The sequence below is a fragment of the Schistocerca cancellata genome, chromosome 1 (genome assembly GCF_023864275.1).
Source record: "Schistocerca cancellata isolate TAMUIC-IGC-003103 chromosome 1, iqSchCanc2.1, whole genome shotgun sequence".
Lineage (NCBI taxonomy): Eukaryota > Metazoa > Arthropoda > Insecta > Orthoptera > Acrididae > Schistocerca > Schistocerca cancellata.
Window position 1 is genome coordinate 17,992,891 of NC_064626.1, and position 20,232 is coordinate 18,013,122.

Genomic DNA, 20,232 nt, shown 5'->3' on the forward strand with positions numbered 1-20,232 from the left:
TACACATTTGTTTTTCCTACTCATCTGCATTAACTTGCATTATTTCATATTTAACAAGCTGCCATTCATCACACCAAATAAAAATTCTGTCATCCTGGATCCTCCTACAGTTAATCAATGATGGCACTTTCCCACATACAATAGTGTCATCAGCAAACAGTGACAGACTGCTAATCACCATATCAATCAGACATATATAGAGAACAAGAGTGGTCCTGCCAAACTTTCGTGAGGCACTCCTGATGATACTCCCCATCTCCGATGAACATTCACCATCCAGGACAATGTACTGGATTGTATTACTTAAGAAGTCTCTTTAATCACACACATATCAGAGAACCTATTGTATAGGCTCACTGCAAACCCTTATTTACTAAATAAAAAATTATGAATGTAATAAACCTCTATATACACAATGTCTTAATCTTTACGAAGAAGAACCTACAAGATGTGAAAAATAGAGAAAAACACACCTTACCACAGACTATCAAAATCAATAAATAGCTATGAAGTCACAGGGCACAAACTATTTAATAAGCTGCCACATGCCATACAGGATCTTCCTGAACATACATTCAAAGAAAGACTGCATGAATGGTTTATTGCCCACCCGTTCTACGATATCAATGAATTCTTCAACTGTAAAATGCAGTAATCCAACAGATGACCCACTGTAAATTTATTGTAATATAAGTTAAATATGTCAGTAGTCAATACCTTATCACACTGTATTATAAATTGTAACTTCATTTGATGTTGTCAATTGCTGTAATGGCCTAAAGACAATAAAATCTTTATTATTATTATTATCATTATTATTATTATTATTATGCTTGGACCTTTGATAACTCATAAAAATGTGTTTCTGGTAAAAGAAAAACAGTTATTACAGAAAACTGCAGATTGTTCTTTGTGGATAGTTACAATGTGGACAAATAATTGTATGAGTCATCATTTTCTGGAGTGAAGTTGGCATTCTAAAACACACTATGAATTTTTGTAGAGTCAAGATTCCAAGCACTGATATCCATAGCTGTCTCATGATTAGCTGTTAAATCACTCTCTCACAAACAATGTACTGCAAATGAATGGCTTTTTGTTTCAGTATAAGTTATGCTTGTTCCCAATCAGTTCTTTGATGGCACACAGCAAGGAAGTCAAAAAAAAATTGTAGCTCTCTCCTCGTGAAACAATAAGACTACTAAGTTTTCTACTTGAGAAACAGGCAAAAATAATAAGTAACACAAATTTCACTGAAGGGACTAAATTCACATATAGATGTCACCGATTAGGTTTCCTCAATTCTGCACATTTCTGTCGAAGCACAGCATTGTATTATGTGATTCATCACTGCATAAAATGTTTTTCCAATATTTCACTGCCCCATATAATGGCTCCATAGTCCACATATTGCAGTGTCTAGCTTTTATGCAATCTGTTGACCTACATTGAGTCAACACAGCTATGTCAAAATAAATCCGGGTGATTGCCTTTTAGACTGATTCATGATAAACAGCTTAGTTGTAAGAAGTACTTGGCTCAGTTTGGTGGTTGCAAAAGTGGAACAACCAGTGATTTTATTCTGAAAGACTAAGAAAGTTGGAAGTGTGTCAGTGATAGTGAAATAATTTTACTGAATGTCTTGAAGAAGAACAAAGAAATGAGATCTCTAAATGAAGATTGTAATAAACTCAAGAAGCATGATGGGGCAACAGGTAAATTTTAATGGGACAGAATCACATAAGAAACCAAAATAAATGACTTGCTGGGCCAATAACGTGAAAACTGGCACTCCAAAGTGAAATCAGGTCTGTATCAAGTAGGAATGTAGAAAAAATACTTTTAGATTAGATAAAGAAAAACTTGAAGGCAAAAACATGTTTCATTCATGACACAGAAGTGCAAAGAAAATCTAGTGAAAAGAAAAGGAAAAATGAAATTCATTATCATTTTTATAATTCTGTTAAGAATGATAGTACTGAACCCATCAGGTAAGCAGATCATCCACATGAAGAAGTAACAGGAACTGAAATGGTTTTATGTCAACTGAGATCATATTCTGATATACTGATGTACAGTAAAGAATGTGATAATACACAGGACAACACACCTCACATTTCTAAAGATAAGGAAACTCAAAGCAACTTGACCTGGCTGGAAAAGAGATTAGTAACACAAAACTATTAAAAATAATCTGATGTGGGTTAATAAAATCAATAGACTAAAAACTTACAGATGTGCAGGGTAATGTTTTTGATATGGGGACCTACCAATATAGTCAATGACTGAGTGTAAACAGGAGATAATAATGTGAAAATTTGAAAGATATGATCAGTTATGTATCAATGATTTGCAAGTCAACCTGGAGAACACAAAAAGGAAATTTGTGGAGGAAGAACAGCATGGATTTAGGCCAACCTAGTGAGAGTGCATCTATGCTGGCACCTCACTGCTCAGCAGCATGGCTCAGCAATGATGAATGAAGCCCACAGAGTCTTACTGTCATATTTAACCTACACCATCACTGTTCGCCCTGCTGCTTGCTGTGATCCTCACCAGGCGACGATATGAAGCTGCTTTGTGTTTTGCTACATGACCATCGCCATACGTCCTGAAACCTGTGCTGTGATTAGCTGTTTCATGGTCAGTCCAGCTGTGCCATGTTTGAGTGTTCCTCATTCCGAGGTTTCTCATGCACCGCACATCTACTTCTCCATGACATCTTAAATGCTTTAGTGGAAGTTGTAATTAGTTTAACCTTGTCTCTGCAATCACTGCAGGAACAATATCCAAGAGACTGTAATATTCCTACATTCCTCGCCTCATACTGGTGCATGAAACTTCATAGAGAGTCTTACGAGCAATAGTTCACATCTACTTCAGATTTTTCTGCATTTCCATGACACTGTCTAGTGGATCAAATATGCAACTTTTGGTGCTGCCCTTCTTCTGAAGGTCCTATTTTGTATGGACACCATGCACTTGAGCAATATTCTAAAATGCTGTTTTATAAACAATGTCCTTTGTAGGTTGACTGGATTTGCACAGTACGTATCCGACCAACGAAATCACCACACACAGATGGTAATGTTTGTTGTGATCTTATGAGATATTTTCAAAAACAAGAACTACAAGTGACAATTTTAAACAGGCCCTTATTTCAGCCTATTTGGATGCAGAGTGACCTGGGACTCTTTGTGATCATCACAAACTCTTCATGACAGGTAACATTAGGTGCAATTAGTTTCTCCGTTTCACTTAGACCATCATTTTCTTTTTTAAAAATAGAATATCAGCACAAAAATCTGTAACTGTCATGTATAGTGCATAAAGTAGATGTGGATAAAAACTGATGAAATATTATCTCTGAGTGAGTAGGCCTACGAATCACTCTTCCACAGAAATTACATTAAATGATTTGGGTCAAATCTTCATATCTTACTCTATTTTGATTCAGTAATATTTAAAATCAACTGTGTAATTTGTTATGGCATTCTCAACTATCTCTAGAAGTGATGTGGATAATTTCTGATCTGTTGATAGAACTACTGAAATTACCTGCAGTGTTGTCAGTCTACATTGCAAGGATGGATCTGTATCTCTCTTCTTTCTCCTTTTTAATAACCCTATTTTTGGCATGGCAAACCACTATTACTGTCATTAGATGACGCGAAGAATATCATTTTGATTCGTACACTGCAAGTAATTCACTCAACTAGTGATGTGAACAAATGCATGGTAAAGGTTTCTGGTGAGGAGTGAGATGCCTATGTGACCTGTGACCATGATGTGCCTGCAACATAAATGCAACAAGACTTCCGATGAGCAGTGAGATGCAACATGTGAACAACAAGGTGACAGCAGCATAGCTTCAGCAAAGGTGTACCCTAAGCCTAGGTCCTCAATGCTGGTCTGAGACTTGTCTTTGAAAACTAATAACGGAGGGACAAGACAGTCTGAATAATATTGTTGGAAATTAAGAAACCATACTGCAAAGGAAAATGTTTTAATGATTTTATTTATTTATTTATGTGTGTCCAGAACATAACATATTAAATATGATTTATCATACATAGCATATTAGACATATATATTACAAGTATTACAGAGAATATGTGCATATTTATATTCCATGTGCTGCCCAGAATTCCGCTGCATAGACTGCCTTATCATTTGCGATCCATGGACACAGGTTCCGACAGTTTCCTGCAGTTGAGTAGGTGCTGATGGTCTTGAGGTTCACCACACTCACATAGTTCGTCCCCCGAGATGCATCCCATTTCTTCACGTTCTCCTTACACCGAGATACTCCAGTTCTCAGTCTATTGAGTACCTTCCATGTCGTGTATGGTAGATGATGACCTGTAGCAAGTTCTTCCTTGGGGTTGTCCCAATATTTCTCTGATGATGAGCTACACCAGAGTTGTATCCTATGGTCTGCAGGTGATGTCTGGATTGGTTGTATTGTCCGAGGAAAGTTTTTCTCGACTTGAGTCTTGGTGTTTGATGTTCACATCCAAACAGGGGGTGTCTCTGATGAGTCTCCTGCTTCTTTCTTTCCACTTCAGTTGTTGTTTTCCTTCGGATGTCTGGAGGTGCTACGCCCATGAGGTGGTAGATTTTGTCAACAGGGGTTGCCCACTGCAAGCAGCCAGTTACATTTCATCCTGTTTCATTTAGGGCAATATTTACCTGTTTGGCATGGCTGGAGTTCTGCCATTCAGGTGCTGCATTTTCAGCAGCGAAGAAGCGAAAAGTGAGGACAGATGTGCTTCTGCACACCTGTGGGTGTGCTCCCCAGTTGTTGCCGGTCAGTTTCCTAATAATGTTGTTCCTCGCACTGACTTTCATTTTTGTATCTGTACAGTGGTCCTTGAAGGTGAGGGACCAGTCCAACTTCACTCCGAGGTACTTTGGAGTGTCACAGTGGGCCAGCTGTTGACCTCTCCAGGTTATTCTCAGTTTCCTCCATGCCTCTCTGTTCCTTAAGTGGAATGCACACACCCTTGTTTCAGAGGGGTTTGGCTTCAGGTAGTTGCTATTATAATAGTTAGATAATGCCTCAAGACTTATTGTGAGTTTTCCTTCCACTTCCTCAAATGTTCTACCTAGTGTGGTAAGTGCTGTATCATCTGCGTAAATGAAAGATCTTGTGACAGGATTAACTGGCTGGTCATTAGTGTAAATATTAAACAGCAGTGGGGCTAGCATACTTCCTTGAGGGATACCATTTCTCTGTGCCCTCCACCGGCTCCTCTTTTTTTGTAGAGTAACAAAGAAATGTCTGTTTTGTAGCAGGCATCTTACAAACTGTGTTAGGTGGAAGTCTTTTGTGATGGCATAGATTTTTGTTAACATTTTCCTGTGATTAATGGTGTCATGTGCAGCAGTAAGATCCACAAAGGCGACACCGGTGATCTGCCCGCATTCATATCCATCTTCTATGTGTTGTGTCAGGTTCAAGATGTGTCCACAAGACGACCTTCTGGGGCAGAACCCAAATTGTTCTCTGATCAGTGTTTGTTTGACTTGGTCTGAGATTCGATTGAGGATCATTCTCTCTAAAACTTTGTATAGATGACACATGGGTCAGAAATTTTTGGCATCTGTTGGCTGTTTTCCTAGTTTCAGTAGGGCCACAACTTTGGTTTTTCTCCAGATCTTTGGTTTTTGCAATTTTGAGAGACAGGTGTTCATCGTCTCTAGAATCCACTTCTTGGTTGCTGGTCCAAACATTTTTATCTGTTCCGTCCTCAAGTCATCTAACCCCACAGCTTTATTGTTCTTCATTGAGCATATTCCAGTTTCTAATTCTTCCAATGAGAATGGTATAGTTATTCTCCTCAGTAATTCTCTGGATCTTTCGATTTACCGATTTTTTTATTAACTTTGCCATTCAGCAGTAGCTGATGTGCTCTCTGGTTAGGTGTTATATCAGAGATGGCCGAGGGAATAGCTGTTGGGTCATTTCCAAGGTTCTTCAGCAATTACCATGTTTTAATGATTTAGATGTAGGACAGTAATAGACATGAGCAATCCTCGAGTAAAACAGCTATCTTCTGAAACTAAGAGATATGTAGAAATACAGGAAGAAGTTCAGGTTCATTTTGAATTAACAATAGAGTCGAACAAAGAAGCCTACTGTCCTTACATGTCATAATTTTTTAATGTGTAGAGTAATAAAAGTACTGACTGTACACTGAATGAATTAGTATTTGCCCATGACATTTAACATGAGGAGAAAGAAAAATCCACAACAGACAACATTCTCACCAAATCAGACTTTATGCAATGGCACTGAACAGCTTAAAAACAGAAACAATTGCTTTGATAATAAGCGGAAATTAGTTGATTTATACATACGCTCTGCATGCCACTGTACGACAGAGGGTACTTTGTGTATTAGCCACTCACTGTTCCCTTCCCTTCACAATAAGAGAAAAATAGCTATCTACGTATGTCTGTACATGGGCTGCTATATCTCTTACTTTATTGTCATAATTACTATGTAAAATGTACATTGGAGGCAGTGGAATTGCTGTTGTCTGCCCCAATACCAGATCTACGAATTTGCACTAACAAGTTTTGTAGCAACAATTTTGCTTTGCTTCCAAAGTCTTCCATTTTCAAGTTTTCATTCCACTATTTATAATGGGTTGAAGTGCCAACACTGAATGAAACAGTCAGCAGCCATGTATAACAAATATAATGAAGTTCCCCCATCTCTACCTGTAAAGGAAAAAAACAGGAAACATAAAATATAAAATGTGGAGTATGAGAACAAATCTGTACTGCAGTGGAGTCAGATACTGTCATGGTATACAGAAAATGTTATGAAGTTTCTAAAAAGCAAAAGCTCATGTGGGGTTGAGGAAATTTCATACAGAATTTTGAAAATTTGTTCCAACATAATAAGTAATGTCCTTAGTTATGCAATGCATCACCTGGACAGCATTCTTTTACAGACAGGTTAAAACACACATTTGTTAAACCACTTACTAAGAAAGGTGACAAGACAAACTTAGACAACTATCATCCAGTTTTCTTACATCTTTTTTTCCAAAATAGATGAAAAAGTAATGTGCTCAAGAGCATTTGCACATACAAGTGAAAACAATTTACTCAGTATATGACAGTTTGAATTCCAGAAGGGTAGCTCAACTGAGAATACTATTTATACATTCACTCATCAAATAGTACAGGTCTTAAATAATAATATACATGAAATGTATTCACAGTTGTGAACATGAACAGCTGTCAGCTGTGTAAGGGAATGGTGACAATGAAAATTTGTTCTGGACCGGTACTTGAATCCAGATTTCCTGCTTTACATGAGTGGTTGCCTCTACTGCTGTGGCTAGTTTTGCATGATCCACGGTGGACCCAAACTTCTATATGTCATTGTTCCTGCATCATAACCTGTACTTGTACACACATTATGTAATTCCTGTTCAGGGGAGGACACTGTTATTGAAAGTTGCTGCCTGGTATTGGCAGATAAGTACGATCTACAGTGCCTGTATTGTTAAGAAAAATGACGCATTATTCCTTTTGACATGCATGTATTATTTAGTGGAAATACACAAAATATCTCAGGAGGTTGATAAGTTTGCTTCCAGGATTAGCAAGTATACAAAGAACAAAACTAACTGAACTTCTTTGTTTGAGAAGCTCAGAAATGTGCTTCTTCCAGTCCAAGTTTTCATCAATATGTTGTTGTTGTTGTGGTCTTCAGTCCTGAGACTGGTTTGATGCAGCTCTCCATGCTACTCTATCCTGTGCAAGCTTCTTCATCTCCCAGTACCTACTGCATCCTACATCCTTCTGAATCTGCTTAGTGTATTCATCTCTTGGTCTCCCCCTACGATTTTTACCCTCCACGCTACCCTCCAATACTAAATTGGTGATCCCTTGATGCCTCAGAACATGTCCTACCAACCGATCCCTTCTTCTGGTCAAGTTGTGCCACAAACTTCTCTTCTCCCCAATCCTATTCAATACCTCCTCATTAGTTACGTGATCTACCCATCTAATCTTCAGCATTCTTCTGTAGCACCACATTTCGAAAGCTTCTATTCTCTTCTTGTCCAAACTATTTACCGTCCATGTTTCACTTCCATACATGGCTACACTCCATACAAATACTTTCAGAAATGACTTCCTGACACTTAAATCTATACTCGATGTTAACAAATTTCTCTTCTTCAGAAACGCTTCCCTTGCCATTGCCAGTCTACATTTTATATCCTCTCTACTTCGACCATCATCAGTTATTTTGCTCCCCAAATAGCAAAACTCCTTTACTACTTTAAGTGTCTCATTTCCTAATCTAATAACCTCAACATCACCCGACTTAATTCGACTACATTCCATTATCCTCGTTTTGCTTTTGTTGATGTTCATCTTATATCCTCCTTTCAAGACACTGTCCATTCCGTTCAACTGCTCTTCCAAGTCCTTTGCTGTCTCTGACAGAATTACAATGTCATCGGCGAACCTCAAAGATTTTATTTCTTCTCCATGGATTTTAATACCTACTCCGAATTTTTCCTTTGTTTCCTTTACTGCTTGCTCAATATACAGATTGAATAACATCGGGGACAGGCTACAACCCTGTCTTACTCCCTTCCCAACCACTGCTTCCCTTTCATGTCCCTCGACTCTTATAACTGCCATCTGGTTTCTGTACAAATTGTAAATAACCTTTCGCTCCCTGTATTTTACCCCTGCCACCTTTAGAATTTGAAAGAGAGTATTCCAGTCAACATTGTCAAAAGCTTTCTCCAAGTCTACAAATGCTAGAAACGTAGGTTTGCCTTTCCTTAATCTTTCTTCTAAGATAAGTCTTAAGGTCAGTATTGCCTCACGTGTTCCAGTATTTCTACGGAATCCAAACTGATCTTCCCCGAGGTCGGCTTCTACTAGTTTTTCCATTCGTCTGTAAAGAATTCGTGTTAGTATTTTGCAGCTGTGGCTTATTAAACTGATTGTTCGGTAATTTTCACATCTGTCAACACCTGCTTTCTTTGGGATTGGAATTATTATATTCTTCTTGAAGTCTGAGGGTATTGCGCCTGTCTCATACATCTTGCTCACCAGATGGTAGAGTTTTGTCAGGACTGGCTCTCCCAAGGCCGTCAGTAGTTCCAATGGAATGTTGTCTACTCCAGGGGCCTTGTTTCGACTCAGGTCTTTCAGTGCTCTGTCAAACTCTTCACGCAGTATCGTATCTCCCATTTCATCTTCATCTACATCCTCTTCCATTTCCATAATATTGTCCTCAAGTACATCGCCCTTGTATAGACCCTCTATATACTCCTTCCACCTTTCTGCCTTCCCTTCTTTGCTTAGAACTGGGTTTCCATCTGAGCTCTTGATGTTCATACAAGTGGTTCTCTTATCTCCAAAGGTCTCTTTAATTTTCCTGTAGGCAGTATCTATCTTACCCCTATTGAGATAAGCCTCTACATCCTTGCATTTGTCCTCTAGCCATCCCTGCTTAGCCATTTTGCACTTCCTGCCGATCTCATTTTTGAGACGTTTGTATTCCTTTTTACCTGCTTCATTTACTGCATTTTTATATTTTCTCCTTTCATCAATTAAGTTCAATATTTCTTCTGTTACCCAAGGATTTCTACTAGCCCTCGTCTTTTTACCTACTTGATCCTCTGCTGCCTTCACTACTTCATCCCTCAAAGCTACCCATTCTTCTTCTACTGTATTTCTTTCCCCCATGCCTGTCAATTGTTCCCTTATGCTCTCCCTGAAACTCTGTACAACCTCTGGTTCTTTCAGTTTATCCAGGTCCCATCTCCTTAAATTCCCACCTTTTTGCAGTTTCTTCAGTTTTAATCTACAGGTCATAACCAATAGATTGTGGTCAGAGTCCACATCTGCCCCTGGAAATGTCTTACAATTTAAAACCTGGTTCCTAAATCTCTGTCTTACCATTATATAATCTATCTGATACCTTTTAGTATCTCCAGGGTTCTTCCATGTATACAACCTTCTATCGTGATTCTTAAACTAACTGTTAGCAATGATTAAGTTGTGCTCTGTGCAAAATTCTACCAGGCGGCTTCCTCTTTCATTTCTTAGCCCCAATCCATATTCACCTACTACGTTTCCTTCTCTCCCTTTTCCTACACTCGAATTCCAGTCACCCATGACTATTAAATTTTCGTCTCCCTTCACTATCTGAATAATTCCTTTTATTTCATCATACATTTCTTCAATTTCTTCGTCATCTGCAGAGCTAGTTGGCATATAAACTTGTACTACTGTAGTAGGTGTGGGCTGCGTATCTATCTTGGCCACAATAATGCGTTCACTATGCTGTTTGTAGTAGCTTACCCGCATTCCTATTTTCCTATTCATTATTAAACCTACTCCTGCATTCCCCCTATTTGACTTTGTGTTTATAACCCTGTAGTCACCTGACCAGAAGTCTTGTTCCTCCTGCCACCGAATTTCACTAATTCCCACTATATCTAACTTTAACCTATCCATTTCCCTTTTTAAATTTTCTAACCTGCCTGCCCGATTAAGTGATCTGACATTCCACGCTCCGATCCGTAGAACGCCAGTTTTCTTTCTCCTGATAACGACGTCCTCTTGAGTAGTCCCCGCCCGGAGATCCGAATGGGGGACTATTTTACCTCCGGAATATTTTACCCAAGAGGACGCCATCATCATTTAATCATACAGTAAAGCTGCATGCCCTCGGGAAAAATTACGGCCGTAGTTTCCCCTTGCTTTCAGCCGTTCGCAGTACCAGCACAGCAAGGCCGTTTTGGTTATTGTTACAAGGCCAGATCAGTCAATCATCCAGACTGTTGCCCTTGCAACTACTGAAAAGGCTGCTGCCCCTCTTCAGGAACCACACGTTTGTCTGGCCTCTCAACAGATACCCCTCCGTTGTGGTTGTACCTACGGTACGGCTATCTGTATCGCTGAGGCACGCAAGCCTCCCCACCAACGGCAAGGTCCATGGTTCATGGGGGGGGGGGGTATGTACATGGAAAAATTTGGAGCATTCTACCCTATTTAATAACTCCTGCTCTTGTGCTACATCACTTGTTGGTATGACTATTTGCTGCACAGAACTGAATATAGTGTACTTTTGGTAAAATTCAGGGAGAGGCCTTTTTCAGAGAACCACTTAATAATTTTTTGGAGAATATCATTTACCAGCACTTTTGCTATCCCTCATGGGATTTGTTATAACACTAGTGTCATCTGCAAGAAGTACCAATTTCACTTGTTGAATGTTAAGTTAATGGTCATGCACATATATAAGGAATATGACTGGACCCAAAATTGAACTTTGTGGAACTCCCTTTGTGCTCTCCCCCCCCCCCCCCCTCCCCCCCTCCAAAAAAAAAGGTCGTCCAACATTGTTTGAATTATACAGCAGCACAACCTCTTGCTCTTGCATTCTGTTTGTTAAGTATGACTCAAACCAGCTATACATAAGGCCATCAATTCCATAAAACTAGAGGTTTTTTCTTAAAGAGAGTAACATGATCTACACAGTCAAAGACCTTGGAAAGATCATGAAAAATACCAATCAGCTATATATTATTATTTAAGGCTTGTACTATTTGATGAGTGAATATATAAATAGCATTTTCAGTTGAACACCCTTCTGGAATCCAAATTGTGATTTGCTAAGTAAATTGTTTCCACTTAAGTGTGCAACTACTCTTCAGTAAATTACTTTTTTGAATATTTTGGAAAAAGATGTCAGTACGGAAACTGGATGATAGTTGTTTAAGTCTGTCTTGTCACTTTTCTTATGAAATAGTTTAACAACTGTGTATTTTAACCTGTCTGGAAAAGTACCCTATGCAAGTGATGCATTGCATCACTAAGGATATTACTCATTAACTCATTGAGTTGGAACAGCTTCTCAAAATTCTGTTTGAAATTACATCAACCCCACAAGAGCTTTTGTCCCTTAAAATTTTTATAACTCTATTAATGTCAGTGAAGGATATTGGTGCTACTTCCAGTTGCTTAAAATTTTGTAGAATTACATTTTTAATCTATTCTCATGCTACTTCAACTAAACCATTTAATCCTATATTTGCAGCTGCATTTATAAAGTGTTTCTTAAAAGCATTTGCAACTTGTGAATTATCAATCACAACATTGTCAATTAGTTTAGTTGTTATGCACTGACTGGCTGTCCTATCACCCACTTGACAATGTCCCACATAGTTCTGATCTTATTTCAGTATGTGGATCATTTATTTCTGTCAGGGTATGCATACTTCTGGACATTTTAATGACTTTAGAAGTCCATATATCAGTAGTTTGATTTGGTATAACAAGCTACCAAACGCTCCAAGAACGTACACGAGAAATGTTTTTAAAACAAAATTAAAATCTTTTCTAATAGAAAAATTTTTATATTCTTTCAACGAATTTTAAGATAGTGATTGTAGCATGAGGCATTAGCATATCAGTTGTAATGTGATAAATTTAAAAAAATAGGCATAAGAAGTAACAGCTACAGAATATAGTGCATTTTATAAGTGTAAATATAACCATAGTATTAAGTACGATGTTTGCAAAAGCCATAATTATGATGGCTCCATGCAAAGAAAATGTAAATAAATAAATACATAAATAAACTTTCCTTAAAGTACTACAGTATCTGCTGTAGTATGCAAGTAGCGTCAGATCACTGGCTTTTACATATATTTCTCTCTTCCTCTTAGGTGAGATTTTAATTCTCTTAGTTATCCATGGCTCGCTTTTTTTTATGTTTCTACATGTACTTCATCCCATACCACACCCTTTAGCTTACTCTTAAAACACTGTATCATGTTCTCTTTGTATGCACCTGCCTCAAGGTTGTAAGTTGCCATACTGTTTACTTTCATTAACTGTGCATCATTATCAGATAGTCCATTAGCAACTGAACACACATTAATTGTCTCAGCCTGAGTACTACCTACAAAAATGGTGTCAATCAGTGTCCTACTATTTTTCTGTGCACAAGTTGGAAAATTGACTACTGAAATTAGATTGAAACACCCAAGCAGTAACCCTAGTTCATGTATGAAATCTACATTGAAATCTCAACAAGCTACTAACCATTTCTTCTTGTCTGACAGGTGGCTCAATACTGCATTTAGATTTCTCATAAATAGCTGACAGTTTCTTAGAGGTGAGCTATGGACTGTCAGAATTACCAGAGAAGTATTCTGCAGTAACAACTCACAAGCAAATACTTCTAACTATTTGTTTCAATAATTCCAACCATGTGTCCAACTTTTACACATGCTGCAACTCCTCCTTTCTCCATGTTAATACTACACAAAAATGATGCAACTCTGTAATGCTGATATTTAACTTCTCTATCTCTGCGATTATATGGTATTCAGAGAGGCACAGAACATCTATCACTTCAGAATTTCCACATCTTCTAAGTATTCAATAAAGTCATCTAACCTGTTTTTCAACCCTCTAATGTTCTGATGAAACTAATTCTATTTTTCTGTAAATTGTTACATGTATTGTAGGCTTGTACCACAGGGATTTTGTCTTGTGTGTTTGTGCTCCTGTCCCTCCCCCCCCCCCCCCCCCCCCAAAAAAATTACAATTTCTGCCAGGTGATCAACTAATCTTTCCTTCATCCTCCTATTCAGGTGCAGGCCATGATCAGTGTATACCCATCTCCCAATTGCAGCCACAGGCACAATGCACATGAGTCTTTGCTTCAGTCAAAAGCAATTCACTCAGCTCTTCGTTCACACAGCTAACAGCTGCGTTACCCCAGTGCTGCAAAACCTCGACAAACTCCATGTAAGTGTGTGCTGTTGCTGCTCCTATTTCCTCCAGGTCACCTTTAATGCTCTGTTCTATGTTGGAGTCAGGCTCTTTCCTTCTTCTCCTATTATAAGTACCTTATGCTAGCCATCAAAATCTCTCTCACCTGGCTAAGCTTTGCACTATGTTCCACAATGCTTGTGACCTGGTATTTGACATGTACCTTTTCCTGTAGCAACTGCCCTACACCTTTCCCATTACTCCTCCCTACTAACAAGACTCTTTTGTTTTGTACGAGACTTTTTACAGACCTAGCCTTAAAGTCATGCCCCTGAGTCTGCTGTATCCTAATGAACTGGTTGAGGCTCCTCTCCTACTTTAGGTAAAAATTCAAACTGACTGCTAACAAAAATTTGAAATGTGATATGAGGTTTTCTCCTTTTACCTACTAATTCTCACATTCTCCCAACTCCCACTATCTCTTTTCCCCCTCATCCTATTTAATTCAAAATATGTCATTTCTAATTCTGCCTGGAGAGCACAAATCTTTCTCCCCTGTTCCACAATTTTCTTGTCTTGTTTACATAATCTACACCTCCACAGCAGAGCCTTATCTGACACTTTTTTAGCTTTCCCACTGCGTTCTCTACAGTGAAATACCAACCTACAGTTTTGACATATTTTTTCCATGCCAATTAACCTATGGCAACATCCACATTTGTCACTTGCAACCTATTATTACAGTAAATTAAACAGCACTACAAAACACTTAAACTGTAATACAGTAATAATCAGCAAAAACTTATCTGATTTCTCTCTTTTTCCTTTTCCAAAAATTTAAAGTACATCTCATCATACCTGTGGTTCTATGGAAAGTTGCAAATCAAATTAAACCTCTCATGTTTCATCTTTTTATACCAGTATTTTGCCAGGAGCATCGTCACAAACTCTGCACATGACAAGTTTTCTTTTTCTTGCTCACAACCTAAAAAACAATAAGTTTTCTTCTAAATATTGTTTTTGTTTCACAACACTCGGCATCTGGATAACAATAATAGACACATGCTTTGTCTGAACCTTCCATTCCACTGACAATACACGTGAATGCATAACAAAAATGTTAGCATCTGATTCAGTACTATCACCATCTGTCCACGTGCTGCTCATTTCATCATCTAACATCACAGTAGCATTCAATATGCTTGGCATGCTAAGAATTGAACTAGGTATCTAAATTAACAAGTCTGTGTCTAAAACTGCTTTCAACTGTGACTCAGTAGATGCTGACATTCCAGAAAAGTAATAGGTGTCTCTTACATCTCATTACACACATCTGAATGTTCCTTTTCTTGACCCTTCTTGAATATCTTCTCCAACTTCCTCTCGAACCTCCGTAAATACCTTTGTGATTTCCTCTCACCTTTCCTTAAATATTGATTTTATTTGCTCCTTAAATATTTATTTAAATTATTCTTTTAATTCCTTCACAAATTACTTGATTTTCCTTTTATTCCTTCGCAAATTCTTTTATTGCATAAAACAGGGCTGCTATATTCAGCCGAATGATACCTGTGTATGACTGATGTTTGTTTGTACCACTAGGTAGGGGTCTCTCTCCTGCTTCATGTTTATGTATCTGTTGTGCTGAGCTTTTCCTCAAGCTTAATTCCGCTGTTAATTTTTTGACTATGGGTTCTTCCTTAGTCATGTCCTTAAAACCAGAATCTTTGAATCTTGCACTACCATACTCTCTCTCTTCACCATACCGAGCTGCCACAACATTATCTACTGGTATTTGCTCTTTTAATGATGAAATGTTTACACTTGGGAGTCAAAGATACAAAACAGAATCATAACTAACTTTATCCACACAGAACAGTTTGAAAGTTTCATCTACAACAGCAAATTCAAACTATGTATACCTGGCACTCTTGCAACACAGGTTTATTTCTGCAACAGTTGGTTGTTGTGTGAGGGTGCGCAGCTGAAACTGTGCCACACACTCTGTGCATCATCAAGTTGGCTGCAATCCAAGATGCTGTGGGTTCTTGTATCACACTCAAGTTTCCTTTTTGCAGTGACATGTTTTTTACTCTCTCTGTATGTGGACTGACGTTGACAGAGGACAGATGTGAACATAAGTAGAATGCACATCATTCCGTCAACCATCGTCAGTTGAAGAGATGTGTGAGTAGAATGTACACTAACAGAGATAAGGTAGAAATACTACTCATTGTGGGGAATGTAAGTTAGCAGAACAGTAATTGCATTACTGTCTTCTTATGTACGGGTAAATTTAGTACAGTAGTTTAGTCCTTTTAAATATTGTTGTGTAGAGTAGGCACACAGTAAAGGCTGTCCTTCCTACAAACTGCATCGACATAACATTTCTTTTATTGTTGTTTTTGAAGCTAGGCAAAATGCTACACAGGCAGCGGAACAGTACAGAGAGCGATATCCTGACAAGAACCCACCTTCCTGACGGATGTTTTTTCGTCTTGTTGTGATTCTTCAGGAAACAGGAAGTTTCAACCCATGACAAAGCTGCTGAAGTTACTGTTCTCGCTTCTGTTGCTTTGAATCCATATGTGAGCACATGACAGCTTGAACACGAGATTGGCATTCCTAAAACCAATGTACATCGTATTTTTAACATCACCGGTTCCATCCTTACCATGTGCCCCTAGGTCAAGAACTGCATGCGAATGATTTCCAGAATCATGTACAGTCCTGTCAGTGGGCACAGCAGGAAATCTTCGCCACACGAACTTCTTCGCCCATATTCTATTTACCGATGAATGTTCCTTGTCAAAGGACAGATAAATACAAGAAATGTGCATTATTGGTCCAGTGACAACCCACAATGGCTTAGAGAGGTGGAACATCAGCATCAATGGAGATATAATGTCTGGTGTGGGATGCTTGGTACTACAATTATTGGCACTTATTTCATCAATGGTAGTCTAAACGGCACAGCATACGTCAACTTCGTCAGACGAATTTTTCCTCCTCTTATGGATGAAGTGGCACTAAGAACAAGAATGCTTATGTGGTATCAACACGATGGATGTCCAGCACATAATGCCTCGTGTACACGTCATGTTCTGAACCAAAGTTATCCTGCCAGATCGAGTGGTCGAGGAGGAATCGAGGAGCAACAGTTACTTGGCCTGCTAGGTCTCCTGGTTTAAATCCTCTGGACTTTCTTCTTTGGGGATGCATTAAAGACGTTGTCTATCACAATATTCCAAAGACTCTAGAGGACATGCAGGAACATATTGTGCTTGCTTGTAATTCTCTTCAGCAGGCAACACTGGAAGCAGGAAATAATTCTTTCATTCAACGAGAGCAACAGTGTATCGGTGTCCAGGGGCATCACTTTGAGCACCTTTGAATGTTCTACTCCTGGGCAATGGTATAGGAGAGTCAAAGTCAATTTTGCGTTATGTTTTTACTTCGTTTTCATTTGTTTTCTTAACAATTCCAGCAAGTGGACAAGTTTGTGATCCCAGGCTCAAAGTCAATGTTGTGTTATCTAATTAATAACATTGTGTTTCAGTAAATGGTACACTGTGATACATTTTTGAATAGGTCTTTAGGAGAGGAAATGAATTACCAAATAAAAAATATAGGGTGCCATTTAAAAAAGTCATACCGCTGTTCATATCTTTGTAAAAAGAAACAAAGCTACAATGAAGGCAATCATGCTGATTGATGTCCTCCTAATGGCTAAAGAACATTTGCTTGAAACATTTTATAATTTCATCTGGACAAACAGTTATTTAGGGTGGTCAAGATAAATGGGACACCCTGTATATGCACATGACCAGTACCACTTTGGCCTTGTAGACATTAAAACCAAGACAATGATCCCGCCAGAAAAAGGTGTGCTCTGATTTGAAAGCTTCAGAAAGCAGCAACATGCAAGGAGTACAATTTACTACATCATAACACCAATGACAGTAGTACTCTATACACAACTACACTCCTTATACTGAAATAATAAACTGGTAATAGTGATAAAGATTATGCTGATGGCTACCTGGCAGGTAAAAGTGAATGGTTAACTTTGTCACTTTAAGCCCACAGAGGTTCCCCTTCACAACTAATTTAGAAACAGACTGGGCAAGATGGGAGCATCTAACATCAGTTTATCGTAGCAGTCATCTAACCAAAATCCACAGAAGGGCATTTTAAGCGTTTCACACTGTATTGTTTGAATATATAGTCACAAAATATAGCCAATTATGGTTAACTCCCATGAAAGAAAATCTTCAGTTAGAAATAAAATCAGTCAAGCTCTGTGTTGGTCTACGGGTGGTGTCCAGATATCTCAATGACAAGTCCCACAAAAAGATAAGTTTCCAGGTTTGATACACAGTTTTAAAAGAAGTTGAGTTTCCCATTCATATTTATGTGTATTCCATTAGAGAGCAAGAAATTTCATGTTTCACCATAACACAAAGATCTGCTGTTGTTAGATATTAAGCCATCTAACATAGCAGAGTGCGTAGTTTGTCATAAATACTCCAAGAAAAATTAGTACAAGTCAGTACTCAGCATGACAACATGTCTGTTCAAATAGCAGTCAAAGTACAAGCATTTCTGAAACAACACACAATGCAAACATTTCAATGTCCACTTCACAACCATTGTACCTGGCACAGTTCTTTTCCTAAAAGCAAAAGAGCCAACTATGTGCAAAATTGTGTCACCAGAAGTGGTCTCTGTCACACAGCATTTTTGAAGAATTCTATGAAGACTTAGCAAAGAGATGTGAACCGAAGATGTGGGATGTACAAATTTGAGAAAATACAAAGGTAAGCTACTTATTATACACGAACTGGTACTGCTTTTCAAGTACTTTCAGAATGATCATGATTCAATGATTCATCCCAACGTCCTCATTGTGTTATTTCTTTCTTGTTTTCCAGAAAACATGAAAAATGTGTTATTTGTAAACTTTACATCGGTCAGATAGACAGACAGATAGAGGGACAACAAATTGCAAAAAAGTATTTTTTCATGTGATATCATTACAAATTAGCAATTTCCAGATGTTTTTTCTTTTATCTGTGCTATGAAATCTTGCTCCTTGCCAAGTTTTTGATATGTAAGTTAGTAAGTATTAAAATATGACATGAATGCCCATATCATTTGATTGCATTGACTTAAAAGTTTAAATTTTTTTACAGCACCAAGGGTAGACCTTAGAACTTGACAGAAATTTCAGTTCAATACCTCTAACAGTACCTGAGAAAAAGGCAGTCTTAGCAGACAGAAAGAGAGACAGCAAAATGATCCCATAAGGGTTCCATTTTTACTGATTGAAGCATAGAACCATAATAAAAGCACTTACATTTAATTATTTTGTATTTAATTTGAAATATATGCTTGAGAGACATTTGTTTAAAAAAAAGTAAAGAATGTTCTATGGCTTGCATAGTGTCTATTAAATTACTAAATAGGATTTCTGACAATTTTTGAACATATGTGGAAAGTGAAAGTAAGTGACAAAACTTTTGAGAAAGAATGAGTATTTTTCCTGCAATTATCAGTTGTCAAACAGCAACATTGTAATACTTTTTATGCAGTTATCAAGGTCAGAAACCTTCACATTCTTCATCAGTATACCCATCTGCAGAGCACGAAGATTGATAAGACAACAGAACCTTTCCTTTACTAAGTATCAGCTGGTCAAAATCAAATCAATTTTGTAAAAATTGCAACTCTTACCTTCACAGTTTCTCTTGAACAAAGCAAAATCATTCGTTTTGCTTCATTCAGTTTGTAGTGCCACTGTCCTGCAGGTTCTAGGTGCTTAGTACGAGTTTTCCAGTCGTAAACAGTAAAATCCCTTTTACATTCATGTACTGTCCCAAGTTTGTTAACCTTTCTATGTAAGGGTTGTTGGAACTTTATTAGTAGCATCTACTTATCTACAACTTATGCAAAACAGATACACATTTTAAAGTTTTTCTGTCTTTCAACTTAAGTCACCAGCACTGCATATAACCTGTTGTCAGTGGTGCGGATGTCATAAGATACCCATGGCAGCACCAATTGTGTTGACAGTTTGAATCGAGTAGTTGATTGCCTGACAAACCTCTATAACAGTTCTGAAGCGAATGCCATCAATTGCTTCCTTCAATTTATGACTAGTTGAAGTCTGGGGAGTGTGGTGGGTGATACAGCATTCCCAGCCCCTTTGACTGAACAAATTACTTGCAGCTCACATCACATACACCCAAGCATTATCCTGCAAAATGATGGCCAGGTCCTGCAGGAAGTGTCGCTGCTTCTCTCTCTAAACTGTTAATTTTTGGAACATAGGCTTTGACCATATTTAAGAAAGAGGTGACCCTTTCTGCACAACCTGCTCATCACTTTACAGGACAATGCTCAGGTGCATATGGTGCAAGGTGTGATTGATTTGTTTGTCTAATGAAGCTG